This window comes from Cricetulus griseus, assembly GCF_003668045.3.
Source record: "Cricetulus griseus strain 17A/GY chromosome 1 unlocalized genomic scaffold, alternate assembly CriGri-PICRH-1.0 chr1_0, whole genome shotgun sequence".
Lineage (NCBI taxonomy): Eukaryota > Metazoa > Chordata > Mammalia > Rodentia > Cricetidae > Cricetulus > Cricetulus griseus.
Window position 1 is genome coordinate 201480660 of NW_023276806.1, and position 20211 is coordinate 201500870.

At 36.9% G+C, this 20211-nt stretch overlaps 1 non-coding gene across 1 annotated transcript; it reads right to left on the reverse strand.

The window, feature by feature from the left end:
• Positions 1-19102: 19102 nt before the first annotated feature.
• On the reverse strand, positions 19103-19261 carry LOC113832859. The gene has a single exon (XR_003480333.1). It is a non-coding gene; the product is annotated as a U1 spliceosomal RNA (small nuclear RNA).
• Between the last annotated feature and the right edge of the window lie 950 nt (positions 19262-20211).

Genomic DNA, 20211 nt, shown 5'->3' on the forward strand with positions numbered 1-20211 from the left:
TTTGGTAGTAGAACACATAACATAAAAGTGAATTTTCCAAGTACTAAAGATGGAGTCTCTCTGATGATCATTATGCTAGACTTCAGTCTACGAGCATAGAAGAATATCACTAGGAATCATTTCATTGGCCTTTTTTTTCAGTTGTGTTTGGCACAACTATTCTAGATCTCTGTGCTATCCAGCTTACAGGCCATCCAGACAGAGTCATGCATGGGCTTCCTCTCTGGCATTGGCCTCAAATTGGACCAGTCATTGGTTGGCCACTCCCACAAGTTCTGCTGCACTGTTACCCTAGTATATATTTCAGGCAGGACAAATAGGTGAAGATTTCATTGCTTGGATTGGCCATCTAAATCCCACCGTTGGACACCTTACCTTGTTAAACAAGATGGCTAGTTCAGGATCAATTCAGTTTCCATTGCACTAGCATTACCTCCAAAGTAGCCTTCAATGCCAGCTGTCTCTTTCAATATTCTCTGCTTCCATCCCTCCTTCCTCCATGTGATCCCTCCTGTGCCATATCCCACCAAACAACAGACCACTCACAAAATCCATTCTATTCCCCCTTCCCAGGAGGATCCATGAGTCTCCACCGCTCCACAGACCCTCCTTGTTGTGTAGCCTCTTTAGGTCTGTGCACTGTAGCATGATATCTTTTACAGATAATAGCCACTTATAAGTGAGTACTTAATATGTTTGTCTTTCTGGGTCTGCATTGCCTCATTCAGCATGATCTTTTTAAGTTCCATTCATTTGCCTGAAAATTTCATCTTAACAACTCAGTAATACACCATTGTGTAAAAGTAACACTGATAGCATAAGCTCAACAATTAATAAATAGTTCCTAATGAAACAGAAAGGCTTATGTAAAGCCAAACATACCATAATTGGACAAAATGTCAGCCTACAGAATGGTAAAAGACTTTCACCAACTCCACATCTCATCTCACAGAGAGCTAATATGGAAAATATGTAAAGAAGTGAAGAAACTAGATATAAACAAACTAAATAATCCAATTAAAAATAGAATACAGATCTAAATAGAGAGTTCTCGACAGAAGAATCTCAAGTAGCTGTGGAACAGTTTAAGAAATGTTCAAAATATTAGTCATCAGAAATTGCAAACCAAAACTAGTTTGAAATCCAATCTTACAACTGCCAGAATGGCTAAGATCCGAAACACAAGTGGCCACTTATGCTGGAGAGGATGAGGAAGAAGGGAAACCCTCCTCCATTGCTGGTAGGGATGCAAACTTGTACAACCACTTTGGAAATCAGTATGGTGTTTCCTCAGAAAACTGGAAATTGATTCACCTAAAGACACAGATGGTAGAAGTAGAAGCAGACACCCACAGCTAAACACTGAACTGAACTATAATCCAGTTGCAGAGAAGAAAGAGTGATGAGCAAAGGGGTCCAGACCTGGCTGGTGAAACCCACAGAAGCAGCTGACCTGAACAAGGGCGAGCTCTTAGTCCCCAAACTGATAGCTGGTAAACCCGCATGGGACTGATCCAGACCCCATGAACGTGGGTCTCAGTGAGAAGGCCTCAGAAATCTATGGGGCCCCTTGCAGTAGATCAGTACTTATCCCTAGCATAGGAATGGACTATGGGAGCCCATCCCACATAGAGGGATACACCCTGAGGCTAGACACACGGGATGGCCCTAGGCCCTATTCTAAAGGATATGACAGACTCAGAAGACCTCATATGGAAGGCCTCATCCTGCCTGGGGAGCAGAAAGGTATGGGATATGTAGGGTGTTATTTAAGGTGGGCAGGAGAGGAGGGGAAGGAGAGGGAAATAGAATTGCCATGTAAAACAGTCCTGTTTCTAATTCAAATAAAATAATTTTAAAAAGACCCAGCTATACCATTCCTGTGCATACACCCAAAGGATGTTCCATCCTACCATAAGGACACTTGCTCAATTTTGGTCATAACATCTTTATTCATAATAGCCAAAAAGTGGAGAAAACCTAGATGTCCCTCAACTGAAGAATAGATACAGAAAATGTGTTACATTTTTTTATTTTGTAGATCTTAATATTTATGCCAACAGAAATGGTTCTGTGAAGTAGTACTATATGTGTGATAAAAATGACAAATCAAGTAGCATTATAATTTCAATTTTGATTTTTTAAATATTTTTATTACCCCAAAGGACCAGAATATTTAACCCACATATTAGTGTTTTGTTTTCTATTACAACTTATTAGCATGATTGAATTTGGTGATAACAGAAGGAAACCTGCTCAATGAAATTAAGTAAAATTGTGGAAGCTAGCATTATGGCTTGTAGTAAAGGACATGTCATACTCGTTGAGGAGATCCTGCTACATTTCATAGCACCCATGTCTGGAGCATCACAACTGGATCAGCTCCAGGGTATCTGTGACCCTCTTCTGACCTTCTGGACATTTGAATACAAGTGGAATACATTCACACAGGGACAGCACACACACACACACACACACACACACACACACACACACACACACACACACACAATGTATTAATAACTAAAAACAACAAAAAATTAAAAGTTTTTTAAAACAATAACTTTAAGAAGAAGTACATCTTAATTGTGATCCAATCCATCTACTTAAGTAAACCAAATAACTCTTTAATTTTGTCTGTAATGTAATACACACACACACACACACACACACACACACACACACACACACACTCCTATTGGACACAGTTACTTTGTAGCATTCTTGATGAGAGTCAGTTTCTCAAAGACACAGATTTATTTCTCGAGTATCACTTTGATTCCGTTGGTAGCTTTTCCTCTAACAGTATTATACTGACTTGATTGTTTCTATTTTCTAGGAAATTTTGAAATTGCAAAGTGTATCTTTTAATATTTCTTGTAACAATAGACCGACTGCTTATTTTTATCATTCCCTTTACAACACAGTGATTTAGACATATATACAAACGATTTTTGAGTATTGAAGAGATAAAATAGCTAATAAATGAATAGGTCTATTAGCTTAAGAAAAGCATTTGATCAGCCATGAAAGCTTCTCATTTATTTTCGTGTTATCTATGGTCTGAATTGAACTCTTTAAGACTGGGATTTATAGAGAATCAAAAATTAATGCTACCTACTATGATAAGCAGAGATTGTCTAGCAGACAAAATCATGGCAAACAATTTCTGTTCCTTTTAAAAAATATGATGTTTCTAAAACTTGGCTAATATACTGACTCTAATAAAATACAAAGAAAGAGTCACCAAACATTAAAGAAAACCATTATTATTACTATACTTTGTTACTATATATCTGAATTCAATAAAAATTTTCTCACACAAAATTAACACATCTGCTTTGTAAACTAAGCAAAATTCAAAATAAAGCAGAATCAAATTTCAAGTAAGTGTGCTATTTGGGCATGTTTTGCTAAGAATTAACCTCTTTCTCCTCTGGGTTTTCTTGTCTATAATACTGTTAGCCACTACATCTACCCTGTCCCCAGAATTTATCTGCATTTAGACTGTCACTAAAATTTCATAAGTTTCTTTGAAATCATTTGACTTACATTTATCCACAGTTAACTTAGAGTTCAGTCCCACAATAAATCTGGTTGTCCTTTTCTCATCCAAAGAAAGAGTTATTGGCATATATACCATCAAAATGGAATCTCAAAACATGATTACAGAGAGTAGAGACAATGATGTTTTAGTTATGTTTTAGTATTCTTATTAAATGAAAACAGATTCTAAAATTATCATACCAGTTTGAGGATCTTCATGAATATTAATATAAATACTCAGGTATGTATTGACTCCCCATGAGAATTGAACTGTTACTGTTTCAAAATGACCAATTAAGGAAAAGGAAACCATTAAAAAATAAACATGAATATAAGGTAATCAATGGAAAACACAGTAATAACCAAGGGCCTCAAAAAATCAGCAGTACAGTTTCATCTGGAACTGAGGATGTGATTGGCAATATTTACAAGATTATGGGTATTATTATCAAATGGGTATCTGTTTCAAATATCAAAAAAGTCAACTTAGGCTGTAAAAAGCTTGCAGTAATGTTGTCTGTCCCTCTTCAAGCCAGCTTGTGTTCAGCTACAATGAGAGCAAGCTGGTGTCCCTCTATTCAAACATTAATACATAGCTATAATAAAACTGTGCTGAGGATTTTTCTGAAAGCCTATCTATATAGATTTAAACTTGAAGTAGTTTCTTCAACTATTTTTTATTTAAAACCTATTTCTTCATATCTGACAAAAACAATCTTCCACAGCACACTCTTTTTATTCTCAACTTTAGAATTTTATAAGGAAAAAAGAAAAAAATCACAAAGAAAATACTTAATACATTATAGCCTTATATTTTCTTGATCCATTCTCTACCTAGTTGCTACTACATTAGACACTTTTCTTTAAAACCCATGGGACATGGTAGACTTTAAAGAACACTTCATATCATGTGTGACATTTAGAAACCTATAATCAGTTGGAAGATCAATGAAGTGTTTCATAGCCTGATAACTAGGCTAAAAATTATAAACTCCTAAAGTACCACTCTCTTATTAGTCAGGAAATAAAGATCCTTCAGAAATTTTACATCCTGTATTATGTCTGTCTTTTATCGCTCAGCCCTCACTTAATAGCATGCAATTAGTTCTTTGTAATAGCTTGTGTTTTTACATATACACTACACACATATTTGTAGCTTTTTAGTCACTTCATTTTTGTGAAAAATGGTTAGATATTTGATTCTAAGTGTAACTGTATATTGAAATATTCTCACTTCATACAGACACTGAGAATATTTGTGAAAACATGTAACAATGAGCAATCTAATCACAGTTTATTTATCTTTCAAATATTCCATTTAATGATATCCTTCTGATTAACTAAATAATAGACAATTTAAAGTAGTTAGAAGAAGTTTCTATGATAGGTTTCCACGTGGGAGTCCCTTAGTGGCGAGCATCAGATTTTGCTTTTGAATTATGGTATCTCACATCTATGAATTCTACCTTAGTTGAAAGGAGTTCATAGCAGCACTTTTACTTTTTTATTATTTAAATTAGAAACAAGCTTGTTTTACATGTCAATCTCAGTTTCCTCTCCTTACCCTCCTCCTCTGCCCCCCCTGCAACCCCTAACCCATCCCCTTTCTGCTCCCCATGGAGGATGAGGCCTTGCCTGGAGGATCTTCAAAGTCTGTCATATCATTTGGAGCAGGGCTTAGACCCTCGCCCTTGTGTCTAGGCTGAGAAATCTCAGAGAAATGTCCTGAGATTTACAAGGATGACCCCGACTAACAATCTAAGCAACAGTATTGAAGCTACCATAAATGCCCATCTCCAATAATGAGATTGATTACTCCTTATATGGCATTCTAGAGCCTTCATCCAGTAGCTGATGGAAGCAGAAGCAGACACACACAACTAAACACTGTGCTGAACTCCTGGAATCCAGTTGCAGAGAGGGAGGAGTGATGAGCAAAAGGGTCAAGACCAGGTTGTAGAAACCCACAGAAACAGCTGACCACTTTTACTTTTTATTGTAAAGTCTGCATTTTTATCAGAAAGGTGTTTTTTATCAAATGGCCAATCACAAAAAGCTATCTGTTGACATTGTATCTGTTTGATTGTGGAAAGATACAAAGTAAAGGGTATGGACTTGATTAAGTTTATCCAGTTCCAGGTGAAGCGATTGTCACAAGAAATCAAAATGTGCTGTAAATGAACTTTCTGTCAATTCAGTGCATTAAATCCACGGCAACTACAATAATTGCATTTTCTGAGCAATTTATTTGACCCATTTCTTTTTGTTTTCTTCTTGACTTGGCCACCAGCATAATCAGATTTATCATTAATAAACTAAGTGATAATTTCCTAAATAAGCTTTTGAAGTTATCTACTGGAAGTGGCTTTTAATAAATGGGGGAAAACTTTTTGTCAACAATGAGTTTTCCTTGGTAAATTGGAAACACAGAGACTGAAGAATTAAAACTTAATGTTAAAGAAATAAAAATAATAATGAGGCCATGGATTAAACTAGAGAATTTCCAAAGTTCCTCAAATCATTATTTAAAAAAATAACTTCAAGATTCACCAGTAATCTTAAGGAATGTCCCTTTTTGTAAAATAGACAAAAACTCAAATGTGTGCTTGTTTTAAACAATAGTAGTCAAAACAACTTCGTGGGCATGCTGACCTGGCAGCAGGCCTGCTCTCATTTGAGGTTTAGCTGTTGAACTGACATTATAATCCCTGCTTAAGGCTCATTAAAATACAGTTCATACAATGCAGAGCGATGGGCAGAGTGGAACCCCTAGATGCCAATCACATGTTCTTTACCCCAGATGTACATATAAGTTTTAACAGTAAACAGGAGTTCTAGTGTCCTTTCATTTCCTTCTTTTGAGACCACCAAGAAATTACATTGAATACTGTATACTAGTTCTTTCAGAACGTAAAGAAAACTCGGGTTGAACTTCCTTTGCAATCAGAATTGATCTCAGAAAATGACATACTTCTATAATTTGTATGGTGTGTGTGTGTGTGTGTGTGTGTGTGTGTGTGTGTGTGTGTGTGTGTGTGCATGCATGCTTAATATATATGATTGGAAGCAGATAGAAATATTAATAGTTGATATTTCTTTTTTTCATTTTATTAGAAACAAGCTTCTTTTACATGTCAATCCCAGTTCCCTCTGCCTCCCCTCATCCCCTGCTCCCCACACCCCATCCCCAAGGAGGGCGAGGCCTTCCATGGGGGATCTTCAAAGTCTGTCATAAAAAGTTGATATTTCTTATTTGAACATTAAAGTTCTATTAAATATACATTATTGGCCTTTAATTTGTCAACATAATAGAATTTCATGGTTTCAGACATTACCTCATTACCTAAATATAATACGTAATGTTTAAAGAAGATGTACTATTAGTCCAATAATAATATCATTATTATAATATGAATCATTCTAAGTGAGCAATATTTTCTTAAACAAATGAGCCAAAAATGATTATAAGAAAGATAACATCAGTAATGAGAACTATTAAATTAAGTTAACCCTGTTTGCTGTGTTTTTTGGGTGGGGGTTCACTTTGGTTTCTTTGGTTTGTTTCACACTGGTGTGGAGGACCTGAGGGCTTAAGTATGTGCTGCTCAGGAGTGTCTCTAGGATTAAAGCAAATATTTCTCATCAGCCCTGTATACATGGTAATAGATGTCTTCTGCCATCACCCCCCCACACTTCTGGATGGTGACTTCAATAAACTGTGGCCTTCAGTATTTACTGGGAGCCCACCTGTTATGACCAGCCGTTGGGTAGTTATCTTACCAGAGTCCACACACCTCCACTCAGGATCAGACCTGGGGCTGTTCTGCTGGTTCCGACAGCAGCCCCAAAGAAATCAGTCCAGCATAGATGACCCCTGCAACGTGGCGCTAATACAGACCGGAGATGATAGATCTCCCTGTCTATGACAAAGTGTTGAGAAGCAAATCTCGTTAGTTGACGACAGCTGAAGTGAGCTCATAAATGTGATGGCTGTATCATGTCCACAAAGCCACTTTTTGTTATTACTAGTACAGGACTTTGTTGTTTTCCAGTGCCTAGATGTAGGAATGTAAGTATGATGATCTCATAAAGCAAAATAACCTGAAATTACATTCTATAGTTGATTCTTTCTTATATTAGTAGCTTTAAAACAACTTGCAGATGAAATAGAAAGTACACAAGAACTGGAAGTTTGTCGTTATTGTTTGTCTTATCTGAGTTGAATGCACACCATTCATAAGTCTGACCTTCCTGTTAGACTGTAAAGTGAAGGAGTTGGGAGGGAAACCTGCCCAGAGGAAGCCAGGTGTAGGACATGCATCTTTTCTTTTCTTTCTTTCTTTGTTTCTTTCTTTTTTATTTTTCTTTTTGTTTTTTTTTGGGACAGTGTTTCTCTGTATTGCTTTAAAGCCTGTCCTGGAATTTGCTCTGTAGACCACGCTGGCCTCAAACTCACAGAAATCCAGCTGCTTCTGCCTCCCAAATGCTGGGATTAAAGATGTGTGCTACCACCATCTGGCAAGTTGTGTATATTTTCAAAGAATAAATAAAAAATAAAGAGAATACCAGAATTAAACTTAAAATAAGTTCCACATTTTCCAACTAAACCAAAAGAATGCACATGATGTGTAGCAAGCAGAGTGCCATAATAATGGATATAAATAACATTTTTCCTGTTAAAGTACTAGATCCTTAACAAAACACTAAAATTAATATTCATTTCAAACTAGACAATACTTATTTTGTAAGTGCATGGAAAAACTAAGTATACAAGGAAAATAGATCTTTTCTTTATTATTCTCCCAAGCAATACATCCCAACTGAACTCTACCCTCCCTCCCCTCTTTCTAATCCTCCCTACCTAACATCCTCCCCAGATCCACTGCTATTCTGTCAGACCTCCCAGTGATATCAACTGAACAGGGCATAACAAGATGCAATAATAATTACTAGGCATAAACCCTTTCATTAGACTGCATGAGGCACTCTAGTAGGAAGATATAGGTCTCACAAGCAGACAAAAGAGTCAGAGACATCATCATTCCCATTGTTAGTAGTCCAACAAAAACCCTGTGCCAAATGACTGCAGCATGTATGCAGAGGGCCTGGTGCAGACCCATCCAGGATCCCTGGTTGCTGCTTCAGTTTCTGTGAGGCCCTGGGAGCCCTGATTAACCTCTCTGATTATGATCGAGCTAGGCCCTGACCATACGACCATAGCATAATATCATTAGGAATCATTTCATTACTAAACATGATATGCACTCAGTTTCGAGTAGATATTAGATGTCAAGTAAGAGATAATCACACGAAAATCCACAAATGCAGAGAGGTTAGAGAGAGATGTAGGGACACACCGTAACCATGCCTCCTAAGGGCTGGCTAAACCTCTTAAGGAGAGGTTTAGGGGTGGTGTATGGATCTCCCTGGGAAGGGGAAATTCAATAGATTTTCAATAGAGGGAAGGAGGGAAGGAGGGAGAGAGGAAGGAAGGGAAGAAGGGAGGGAGGGAGGGAGGGAGGGAGGGAGGGAGGGAGGGAGGGAGGAAGGACATGGAGAGATGATTGAAATAGCTGGGTGTTTAGTGGATGACGTGGAAACTTGGTATAATGGAAACTTCTGGAACCTATAGGGTTGACCCCAGTGAGGACTTGTAGACACCTGAAATAGGCATCTTTCATAACCAGGCTAGGATCCTGGTGGCAGGACTAGAACACCAACCTAGCCACAAAATCAATGACACACAACTTGGCTGCAGACTATGCTGGGGCAAAGGTGACTCAGAGCTTATGGGATTGCCTAACCAATGACTGAGCTAATGTGAGACCATTACTAGCACTGCCTAGATGTCCAGGATCTAGTGACACAGGACCACAGTCCTTTCATCAGGGGCCTTGAGAGTCAGAGTACTCTGTCTAGCAATCAATAATGACTTTTCCTTCAGAAGTCCGAAACCACTCAGCACACCTCTGCCCTTTGCTGGCCCTGCAGAACCCTACTTGCATTTCTCAAAAAAAAAAAAAAAAAAAATTGAACATCTGTAAAACCTAGATGTCTGGGTTCCCCCCAACCAGAGTGTATTTTCACTCACTGAAGACATAGTATTTCAGACTTCTAAAGCTTGCTTATCTCTCAAGCACAAAGTAATACAAATGATATAGTTAAAATTCTTATTTTCATTCTTTCTAAAGTAAATTTTGGTGAGGACCTGCAGAACACAAGTTATTAGCTAAAATATTATTTGAATGGAATTGAGGTCACAAGAGGCTGGGCAAAGATTGATGAGAGCATGATACTCATACACCTCATCTGAAATTATCATTTATCCCTAAGACATCATGAACCAAGTTCTGCTCAATTTTGTTTTAATTGTGTATATTCACAAAACAGGCAAACAGATACATGGAAAAAGGGCTTAACTCCACCATAAAACTGTTCACTGAATCATCTTGTAGATCAACACTTGGAATCTTTGTGATGCGTAAAATTAGTATGGAATGATAGGGCAAAATAGGACAATTGTATCATCAGTACACAGGCCCCGATCTACCAATGAACATTTACTTGTTTAAATGTATACAGATGTCACACATAAGATTAACAAAAATATATACTGATGTTTTAGTAGAAATGTGCCGTGAGCACTCCATTCCAATCTCCTCAAAACATTAGCCACAAAACTGCTTGAGGCTGAAATAGAAGTCACCAATCTACAACTGTGCACCTGCCACATTGCACATCTGCAGACACAAGAGATTACCAAACACTCTGAAGTTGACCAGGAGACACCGAGAGAAAATTAGATATATATCTCTATCTTACAGTATTAACTTCATTGGCTCTTTTTATCATAAAAAGGCTCTTTTTATCATAAAATGAGTGTAAAATTATTAAATAACCACACATAGCTGTGCACTAACAAATAATTTCTAAATTCAAATCGATAGATTCTTGATATGTATTCTGATTGATATATTTTCTAATTTTTAGTATAATTGATCCAGTTATATTGTGATGTAGGATATTAAAAGCACAGTTCTTAGTCAAGATGCAAATATTTTTAGATTTGATAGTCATCAGTAGGTGATGATGTGAATCTCATTTTAATTACATTTTCATAGATTATGAGGCATGTTTTTCATTTCCTGTGTTATTTGATTACTGTCACTTTCTTTTATGGGTATGATAAACTAAAAGATAATATAAGAGTGTTGGTTTGTCATTTTTTAATTTAATGTAGCTAACCATTCTTTCATATAATTATGAAATACTTTATTTCTCCTTTTCTTTGAAATTTTTTTACCTGTTTTCTGCCTGCTTTAATTGAATTTCTGAATTAAATTGTATTAAAATATGCTGTACATTGATGCCAATGCTTTGTTTGTTGTGTATATTTAAAATATGGCCCAGTTTCTCATTCAAGTTTTGGAGTATGATTAAAAATTTGAATTCTGTAGCCATATCTATTTTCTTTACTAATTTGAATACCAGTAAACACTTAGACTTTTCATGATAAAATGATGTACATATTTTCTTAAATATTTCCATTAATTAATGAAGTATACTAATATTTCATTATATAATATATTATGATACTATCAAATATTACAAAAAGAAAGAGGAAAACATCTGTGAGTAGACTACTAGAGATTAGTGATTAATAATGTTTACTCTCTCTTTCCACTTTCTCACACATACAGATATTTATAATTTATTTTTCCATTTATACCATATACTAGGATTCAATTTAATTTGATACTGAGCATTATGACAATTGTCTATTATGATATAAATGTTCATTTTAGAAATCTGATGGGCATTGCAGGAAGCAACCTACAATTTTAACCTTTATTTAAAAGTAGGTTTAGTTTTATTATAATGAATTTTTTTAAATGCCAAATTTAAAAATACAGAAAGTATATTTTAGTTGCAATTTGCTTCGATGGATGAATTAACTTGAAAGGGTGATTGCTCTATAATTTTCTTGTATAATTTGCCTTCACACTATCTTATTTCCATCAATAAACATGTAATGTCTCATTAGTCCAGTCTTATTTGATGATGCTCAGTAAAATTTTACAGTTATCTTCCTAGCATAACCATTGCCACCTGCTGCAGTTGCCTAGCAGTATGTGCTTCCAAATGGATGGCAAGGCTAACATTTGTGCCCAATAGTCCCACAGACAGCTCTCATCCTCAGCTCTAGCTGAAGAGTCTTTAGAAGGTGTTTCCATTACTTCATAATTTCTGCTTTCTGTGGCAAGTAAAAAATAGCTCCTGGAAAGCCAAGCCAGGGAGCATTTGGATAATGCTAAACAGGGCTTTTGTTTTGGTTTTTGTATGTGTGTGTTTGTTATGTCAGCAGATGAGGAAGTCATTCTTTTTAGATTGAGCTCCTAGCAGCAATGCACATCCTTTGAAATCAAATATATTTTCAAAAGTCATTATAAGTATTCTTTTGTATTAGTGTACAAAGTGTATGCTTCTGCTCAGAGCTTGCAGCCTCTAGGAAGTCAGAGAGGATTATACAAATATAGTTGAAACTTGTTTGTGCACAATACTGATCTCCCACACCATGAGATTTCAGTGATACACTGAGAACCTTTAAAATCACACTTGAGTAACACTGAATTTTTTGGATTTGCTTCAAGACTCCAGAAACTACCCTTGAGTTATCAACAGTCAGTGTCACTTGAAGATCTGTCAGGTCCAATCAGCCATCCATCATCTGTCTGTGGGTTTAGTCTGTCTCCTTGATAAAACATCACTTCCATGGAAAGCAACTGTGCCTTTTCTTCTCTCATGTCTACTTGCTCAGCATCTTGCACATAAAATGTTCTCAATAAATACTTTGTTAAATCTATTCAGCATCTTTATTTCCTTCCCATGCAGTTAATTATTAATAATGTTGTTATTCTGTCTCCAACAAAGACATTGAACTGGTGCCATATTAATGGGACCAGAAGCCAGTTTGTTATTCAACTGCTAGGAGATTCTATAATTTTTGGAAAAGTCTACAGAAGTAAAACTTGTGTAGAAGTGAAGTATTTTGAAGATAGATGTATACTGATTTCCCTATGTTTCTCTTGCTTTATTTATGTCTGAGTAAAGGGGGAAAGGTCAATTAAAATTGAAAAATATTCATGTCCATACTTTTAGCAAAACTAGAGAAGAAAAAATGAACCAAGTGCACAATGAAATTCCTATGTATGGGCCAGTATGATGGCTCAGTATGTAAAATAACTTGCTATCAAGTATGATGACTTGAGTTTGATCCCTGTTCCATATGGTAAAGAAAAGAACTGAGAACACACTACAGCCAAATTGTCTACATGTCCTGTAGAATCTCCTCCAATAAACATAATACAAATTGAAATAATAACAACAGAAAATACTTTGCAAAAGAAAAAAATTAGTAAATTTAGCTTTTCCCTAGACCAAAACTTCAGTATTTTCCACAGAAAAGCTAAGAACAAGAATTAAGACATTATTGTTAAATATCTTAATATTAGCTATTAATTGGCACAATTATATCTCCACCACTATATTGCAGTATTATACATGCTTATTATGTCTTTAAGTTTACAATGTCAATTTTATTAGTTGGCAAGTCACTCAAAAATGTTAAGCATCCAAGGGCCTAATGAAAGCTTTCCAGGAGCCAGCTGCTTTTCTTTGAAACAGCTTTGCAAAGGCATGTCTACCTACCACTAACCCAACCATCAAAATTACAGAGTGTTTTTGATATATTGACAGAACTTTGCAACTAACAATCTAATTTTAGGACATATTCATCACATCAGAAAACTATATTCATTAGGAATTCCATATCCTAGCTACAATGAGCATATTATATATCATAATAATAAAATCCATTGAGTTTTTATGCATGAGTTTGTTCACTTTCTACAGGTATCCATGTAGTAGCATGTTTCAGTGTTAGAGTTATTGTTATGGCTAAATGACTCCCGTGTGTGGCTGCTCTGAATTTCACTTCCCTATGCATTATCTAAATAGATGTTTAATGTTATATCCATTCTAGGGTTGTCATGAATAATTTTAATTATTTTCATATATGGGCAAATGTGTGAATGAATGCCACACATGTTGGGGTTCTAGGAAGCAGAAGAAGGCATTAGACTCCTTGGAACTAGCATTATAAGCAGTTTTGACTCAACATGTGTGTTATTGGGACTGACTTCATGCTGGCCATGGTTCTGTGAACTATTGAACCATTTCTCCAAACACTGAAAAAATGGATGAGATATGTTTTAAAAGTCATGATATTGACAAAGATTTAAATATCATAAACATATTGATCAAATGTGGTAGACAAGCTCTAAGAGAAAATACCTAGGGTTGAGTTGTGCCCTTTTGCAAAACCTCTGGAAAATGCTATGTTATCAGCATTCCAAAAACTGGTATGTCTTGATTATTACCTGAAAAAGTTAAAATATCCTGAGAAATTGTTACCATGACAAGGCAAGAAAGAAAAATAAACAAGATAACAAAAAAGGAAAAAGAAGAAGAGCAGTTCTAGTATGTCTGGAGATAGAATAGATAAAAACATATTTTGCTGTTTGAATAATAGTATACAATGATGATGAAAATAACTAACTCTCTGCTCATCTCTGGGGTGAATTTTAATTATTATATTAAAGAAAATGGGTAAATCACAGAATAATAAGTAATGCTGCTTCAGAATATTTTCAGAAAAGTAAATGAAAACAATATATCATTTAATGATAAATATATATATTATAAAATATAACATTAAAGCTAGGGAGTGATAAACACAAACTTCAAGAAAATTGCCAGAAACATCAGTAATGTTCCATTTTTAAGCTACTTGGTGATTTTTCTCATGTAAATAATTAAAGAATTTATTTTAATAACATATAACTGTGTGACTCCTGGTATAAATAGTTTACATGAAACATTTTTGTGGGAGACCAAATATCGGGTCCCAGGTTCTGGCTGTCAGCAGTGGTAGTGCCAGAACACTCTGGCCCACTATTGTATTGTTAATGTCAGCAGGGGTACTTTTGTTTACCTGGCCTGAGGGTAATATGCCTCTTATTTGCATCTGTATGTGCCTAAGCATCTGAATAGGCCCTCACCTGGGCTGAGGAGCTGGTGGTATGTGAGTAACATTTGAGGACAGAAGGTGAGGAATGGAGCCAAATGTTTTACTTTATATTCACTAGGTAGAAAATCCCCATAGCACGTCCATTTGGGGACTATCAGTCTACTCCACCCACACCGGTGCAGGAGTAGAGCATCATAGTGGTACCTCACCTGACATGAATAATATTTAAAGTCTAAGACAAAAAAGAAGCCACAGAAAATATCTCTAAAAGTACCTTGGCCTTTCCTGTCTCTCACCAACTGGTAGGACCTGAAAGGAAATTGAACAAAGGAAAAAAAAATGTTGACATTCAAGGCATTTGTGTCTTGGGAAATTTGAGAAAACCCTTCATTCGTTTCTTTTTCTTTTGGGTGTGGTTAATACAGGGTTTTCCTTGTTGTCCTGGAACTCGCTCTGTACATCACACTGTCATCAAACTCATAGAGATCCTTCTTCTTCCTCCTGAGTACTGGGATTAAAGACATGTGCCACCACTAAGCAGCATACAGAAATGGCCCAGCCATTAAAGCTAGACTCACAGCCCAAAATTTGTTTTCTAACCATAATTCTATCCTAGATCCTGTTCCTTCTTTCTTTCTTTCATCCTTCCTTCCTTTCTTTTTTTATTTTTTATTTTGTATGTTTTTGAGTTTTATCCACTATAATTGCTTTGAGGATTTGCAGTTTGGAATTTTTAAAAACTATCTTATTCCCCCATTTCCTTACCATCCATCTTCTCCTGCTCCCCAAGGACCCTCCCAAACCACCACCACCCACTTCCCAGGCATACTGAAGCCCTCCACAGGGGACCATCAAAGTCCTTTAAATCATTTTGGGGAGGGTCTAGATCCACTTTCATGTATCTGGGCTGCAATAGTATCCCTCCACTGGGAATGGATTTCTAAGGTCTATTTGTACACTAGGGATAAACACTGGCCCAACTGTTAGAGGTCCCATAGACTTCCCAGGAGTCTTGTCTGGCACCCACATTCAGAGGGCTTGGTTTGGTTGAATGTTGGTTCCCCAGCTTTATGACTAGGGTCTCCATGCTCTCACTAGGTCAGGTCAACTGTTTCTGTGGGCTTCTCCAGGACAGTCTTGGCTCCTTTGCTCATCCCTCCTCACTCTCCACAGCCAAATTCCAGGAGTATGACTCAGTGTTGAGCTGTGGATGCCTGCTTCTGCTTCCATCAGCTACTGGATGAAGGCTCTAGGAATAGCACCCAAGGTAGTCATCAGGCTCATTATAGGGGAAGGGAATCAAAGGCAGCCTTTCCACCACTGCCTAGATTCTTAGTTGGGGTCATCCCTGTGGAATCCCGAACATTTCTCAAGTGCCAGACCTCTCTCCAAATGTATACTGGCTCACTGTATCCTGCCCTCCTCTATTCCTTCCCTGTCTTAGTCCTCCTGATCTCTCCTTTTCTCCTCCCTTCTCCCCTTCCCACCTCCCTCCTCTCTACCCAATGCTCCCAATTTGTTCAGGGGTTCATATCCTCCTCCCCTTCTTGGGGGGGCATGTACTCTTCTCTTAGGATCCTCCCTGTTTCCTAGTTTCTCTGGTGGTGTGGATTGTAGGCTGGTAGTCCTTTGTTCTATGTCTAATATGAACATATGTCTAATATATATGAGAGATTACATACTAGATGTCTTTCTCTGATTTGGGTTACCTCACTCAGGATTTTTCTTCCAGTTCCATCTGTTTGTCTGTGAATTTCAAATTTTCATTTTTTTCTGGTAATACTCCATTGTGCAAATGTACCACATTTTCTCCATCCATTTTTTGGTTGAGCGGCATCAAGGTTGCTTCCAGGTTCTGGCCAAAATAAACCATACTTCTATAAACATAGTTGAACATATGTACTTTTTATATGAATGTGCATTCTTTGGGTGTAGGCCCAAGAGTGGAATTGGTGAAAGAAAGAAATTAAAGAAGATACCAGAAAATAGAAAGATCTTCTATGCTCTTGGATGGGTAGGATCAACATAGTAAAAATGGCAATCTTGCTAAAAGCAATCTACAGATTCAATGCAATCCGCATCAGAAATTCAACACAATTCTTCACACACCTGGAAAGAACAATACTCAATTTTATATGTAAAAACAAAAGACCCAGGAGAGCCAAAACAACCCTGTACAATAAAGGAACTTCTGGAAGCATCACCGTCCCTGACTTCAGGCTCTATTATAGAACTATAATCATGAAAACAGTTTGGTATTGGCAGGAAAATAGACAGATAGATCAATGGAATTGAATTGAAAACCCTGATATTAACCCACATACCTATGAACATCTGATTTTTGACAAAGAAGATAAAGTTATACAATGGAAAAAAGAAAGCATCTTCAACAAATCGTGCTGGCATAACTGGATGCTGACATGTAGAAGATTGCTGATAGATCCATATCTATCGCCATGCACAAAACTAAAGTCCAAACTGTTCAAAGACCTCAACATAATTCCAGCCACACTGAAAATCTTAGAAGACAAAGTGGGATGTACCCTTGAATGAATTGGCACAGGAGACCACTTCCTGAACACAGACACTGAGATCAACAATTAATAAATGGGACCTCCTGAAGCTGAGAAGCTTCTGTAAGGCAAAGGACACAGTCAATAAGACAAAATGGCAGCCCACAGAATGGGAAAAGATATTCACCAACTGCACATCTGACAGAGGGCTGATTTCCAAAATATACAATGAACTCAATAAGCTATTCTCGAAAACACCAAACAATCCAATTAAAAATTGGTGTTCAGAACTAAATAGAGTTTAGTTCCAATTCCAATAGAGGAATCTAAAATGGATAAAAGACACTTACGAAAGTGCTCAACATCCTTAGCCATCAGGGAAATGCAACTCAAAACAACACTGAGATAACATTGTACACCAGCCAGATGGATAAAATAAAAAACACCAATGACAGTCTTTGCTGGAGAGGATTTGGAGAAAGAGGAACACTCCTCCACTGCTGATGGGAGTGTAAACTTGTATTACCATTTTGGAAATCAGTATGGCAGTTTCTCAGGAAAATAGGAGTCAGCCTAGGTCCTTTTCTTTTACCGGGATAAAACTCATAGTCCCATAAAAGACAGAAAGGATGGATTTATTTCAGCTTACCAGTTATAGTCCATCATCTTAGAGGATGTCAGAAACCATGAAGCTTCCTTTCTCAATTGAAAGCTTATGTTTACCTCACTATCTGATATAACCCAGGACCACTCAACCAAGGATGATGATGTCTAAAGTGGACTGGGGCCTCATATATCAATGAACAATCAAGACATTCTGCTATAGCCATGACCACATGGCAATCTTTTATTGGCAATTACTTTACCAAGGCTTTTCTCTCAGATAATTAAAGGTAAGTTACAGAAACTGAAGCAAAGACCCATAATCAAACATTAGGCCAAGCTCAGGGAATCCTGATGAAGAGAAGGAGGAAGGATTTTAGGAGCCAGAGAGATCAAGAAAATCACAAGAATGCCGGGCAGTGGTGGCACATACCTTTAATCCCAGCACTCAGGAGGCAGATGCGAGCAGATCTCTCTGACGTCAACTCTGTGAGTTCAAGACCAGCCTGGTCTACAAGAGCTAGTTCCAGGACAGCCTCCAAAGCCACAGAGAAACCCTGTCTCGAAAAAAAAAATCACAAGAAATACCACAGAAACTATTAACCTGGCTCATATAAACTCACAGAGTCTAAGGCAACAGCCAGTGGGCCTGCATGGACTGACCTAGCCCCTCTAACAATATGTGACACATTTATAGATTGGTCTACTCGTGGAACTCCTAACAATGGGAACATGGGCTGTTACTAATGCTTTTAATTGGTTCTGAGGAACCTATTTCTCATACTGGATGGCCTTGCCCAGCCTTAGTAGAAGGGGAGGTTTTAGTCTTACTGCAACTTGACATGCCATGCTTTGATGATACCCATTGGAGGCCTGCCCCTTTCTCAACAGAAATAGAGGAGTGGATTGGGGGTAAGGGGATGTGGGGGGGAAGTAATGTGGGGAGGGGGGGAGGGAAACTTTGGTCCTGCTGTAAAATAAATAAATAAATAAATGTAACGAAAACACAAAACATCCATCTTCCATCCAAATTCTCCTCTCTCTCTCTCTCTCTCTCTCTCTCTCTCTCTCTCTCTCTCTCTCTCTCTCTCTCTCTCTCTCTCTCTCTCTCTCTCTCTGTGTGTGTGTGTATGTGTCTCCCTCTCTTCCTCCTTCCTTCACTCTCCCTCCTCTCTTCCTACTGTGTATGAGTGAGTGTCTTCCTATCTACTTTCCAATCAATTCATGAAAACAATCTTCCAATATTTAACATTGCAGATATCATGTTATATCCAATCTGTGGAAAATATTGTCCAATAATAAAACAGTATGATAAACCTTAAAATACAATACCTTCTTTTCTTTATTTTTTCTGGGGAGAGAACAAATGCAGTCCCCCGCCAAATTATGCAGTCAAGTTTCCCTAATTTGGGTAAATCACATGGGCCAGCACATCCAGAGTGCAATGGTTAAGCCTCGCCCTGGAAAAACTACCTTTGTTATTATGGTGTCTCCTCTGCCAGGTAACTATATAAAATACCTTCTTACAGTGGGATTTTTTATATGAAACTTTCACTAAAGTGATACATAGATGAAATATTTTTCAAATATGTCAGCCATTCATTACATAGGAAGAAGAGAACTTTAAAACTCCTGTTGTAAAAGTTCTATCACACAAATGTAAACAGTATGTATTCATTCACCTTCTCTGTTTTACCTCTTCACTAAAGAAATTCATTCTTTCAGTATGTTGTACTAGGAGGCATTGCAACTATGTTTCAAGAAGTACTTAAAACTATTATAAAATGTGTGTTAGTTAAATTTCACACCTTCTTTCATAAAATTTAACAAAGTCATCTTTTGTTGAATATTCTGTTCTTTATTTTCAATTCCCTCTCCTTTAGGATATGTCATCACTATCCTGTTGCCTTTCAGATTCTGTTAAATAATCACCCAACAGATGTAGACTTCATTCTATAACACTGAATAACCTTCATTGTATAACTTTGGCCAGAAGAGGCTCACCAAGCGCACACACTTTGATATATGGTTTAATGCCTTTTTAAAAAATTATTTGCAAATCAATTTTACAAGAACCAGAGTGATTATTTATTTTACCTTATAGAGAATATGCTTAAATATAGAGATTCTCTTACAGTACTTAAAAATGTTATTTAATTCCCAGGCAATCTTTCTGATAGTTTGGAAATCCAGAACCACCAATACATTTGTGGGACTACTGCCCATCAAGTAATTTTCCCAGCCTTCATTTGTGATTTTAGAAATGGTGACTGTTTCCAATCTAGAAGAGACAGGTTTTTTTAAAGCACATCTGTCTATCTTTCCAAGTACAAAGCAGTACATTGTCACTTGAATTTATCCCCTTTATGTAATTTTGACCATTTCAGTATTTATAACTAAGAAATTCTATTTTAACCTCTTTGTCCCAAAGCCATGCATTTTTGCTATTGCTATAATTAA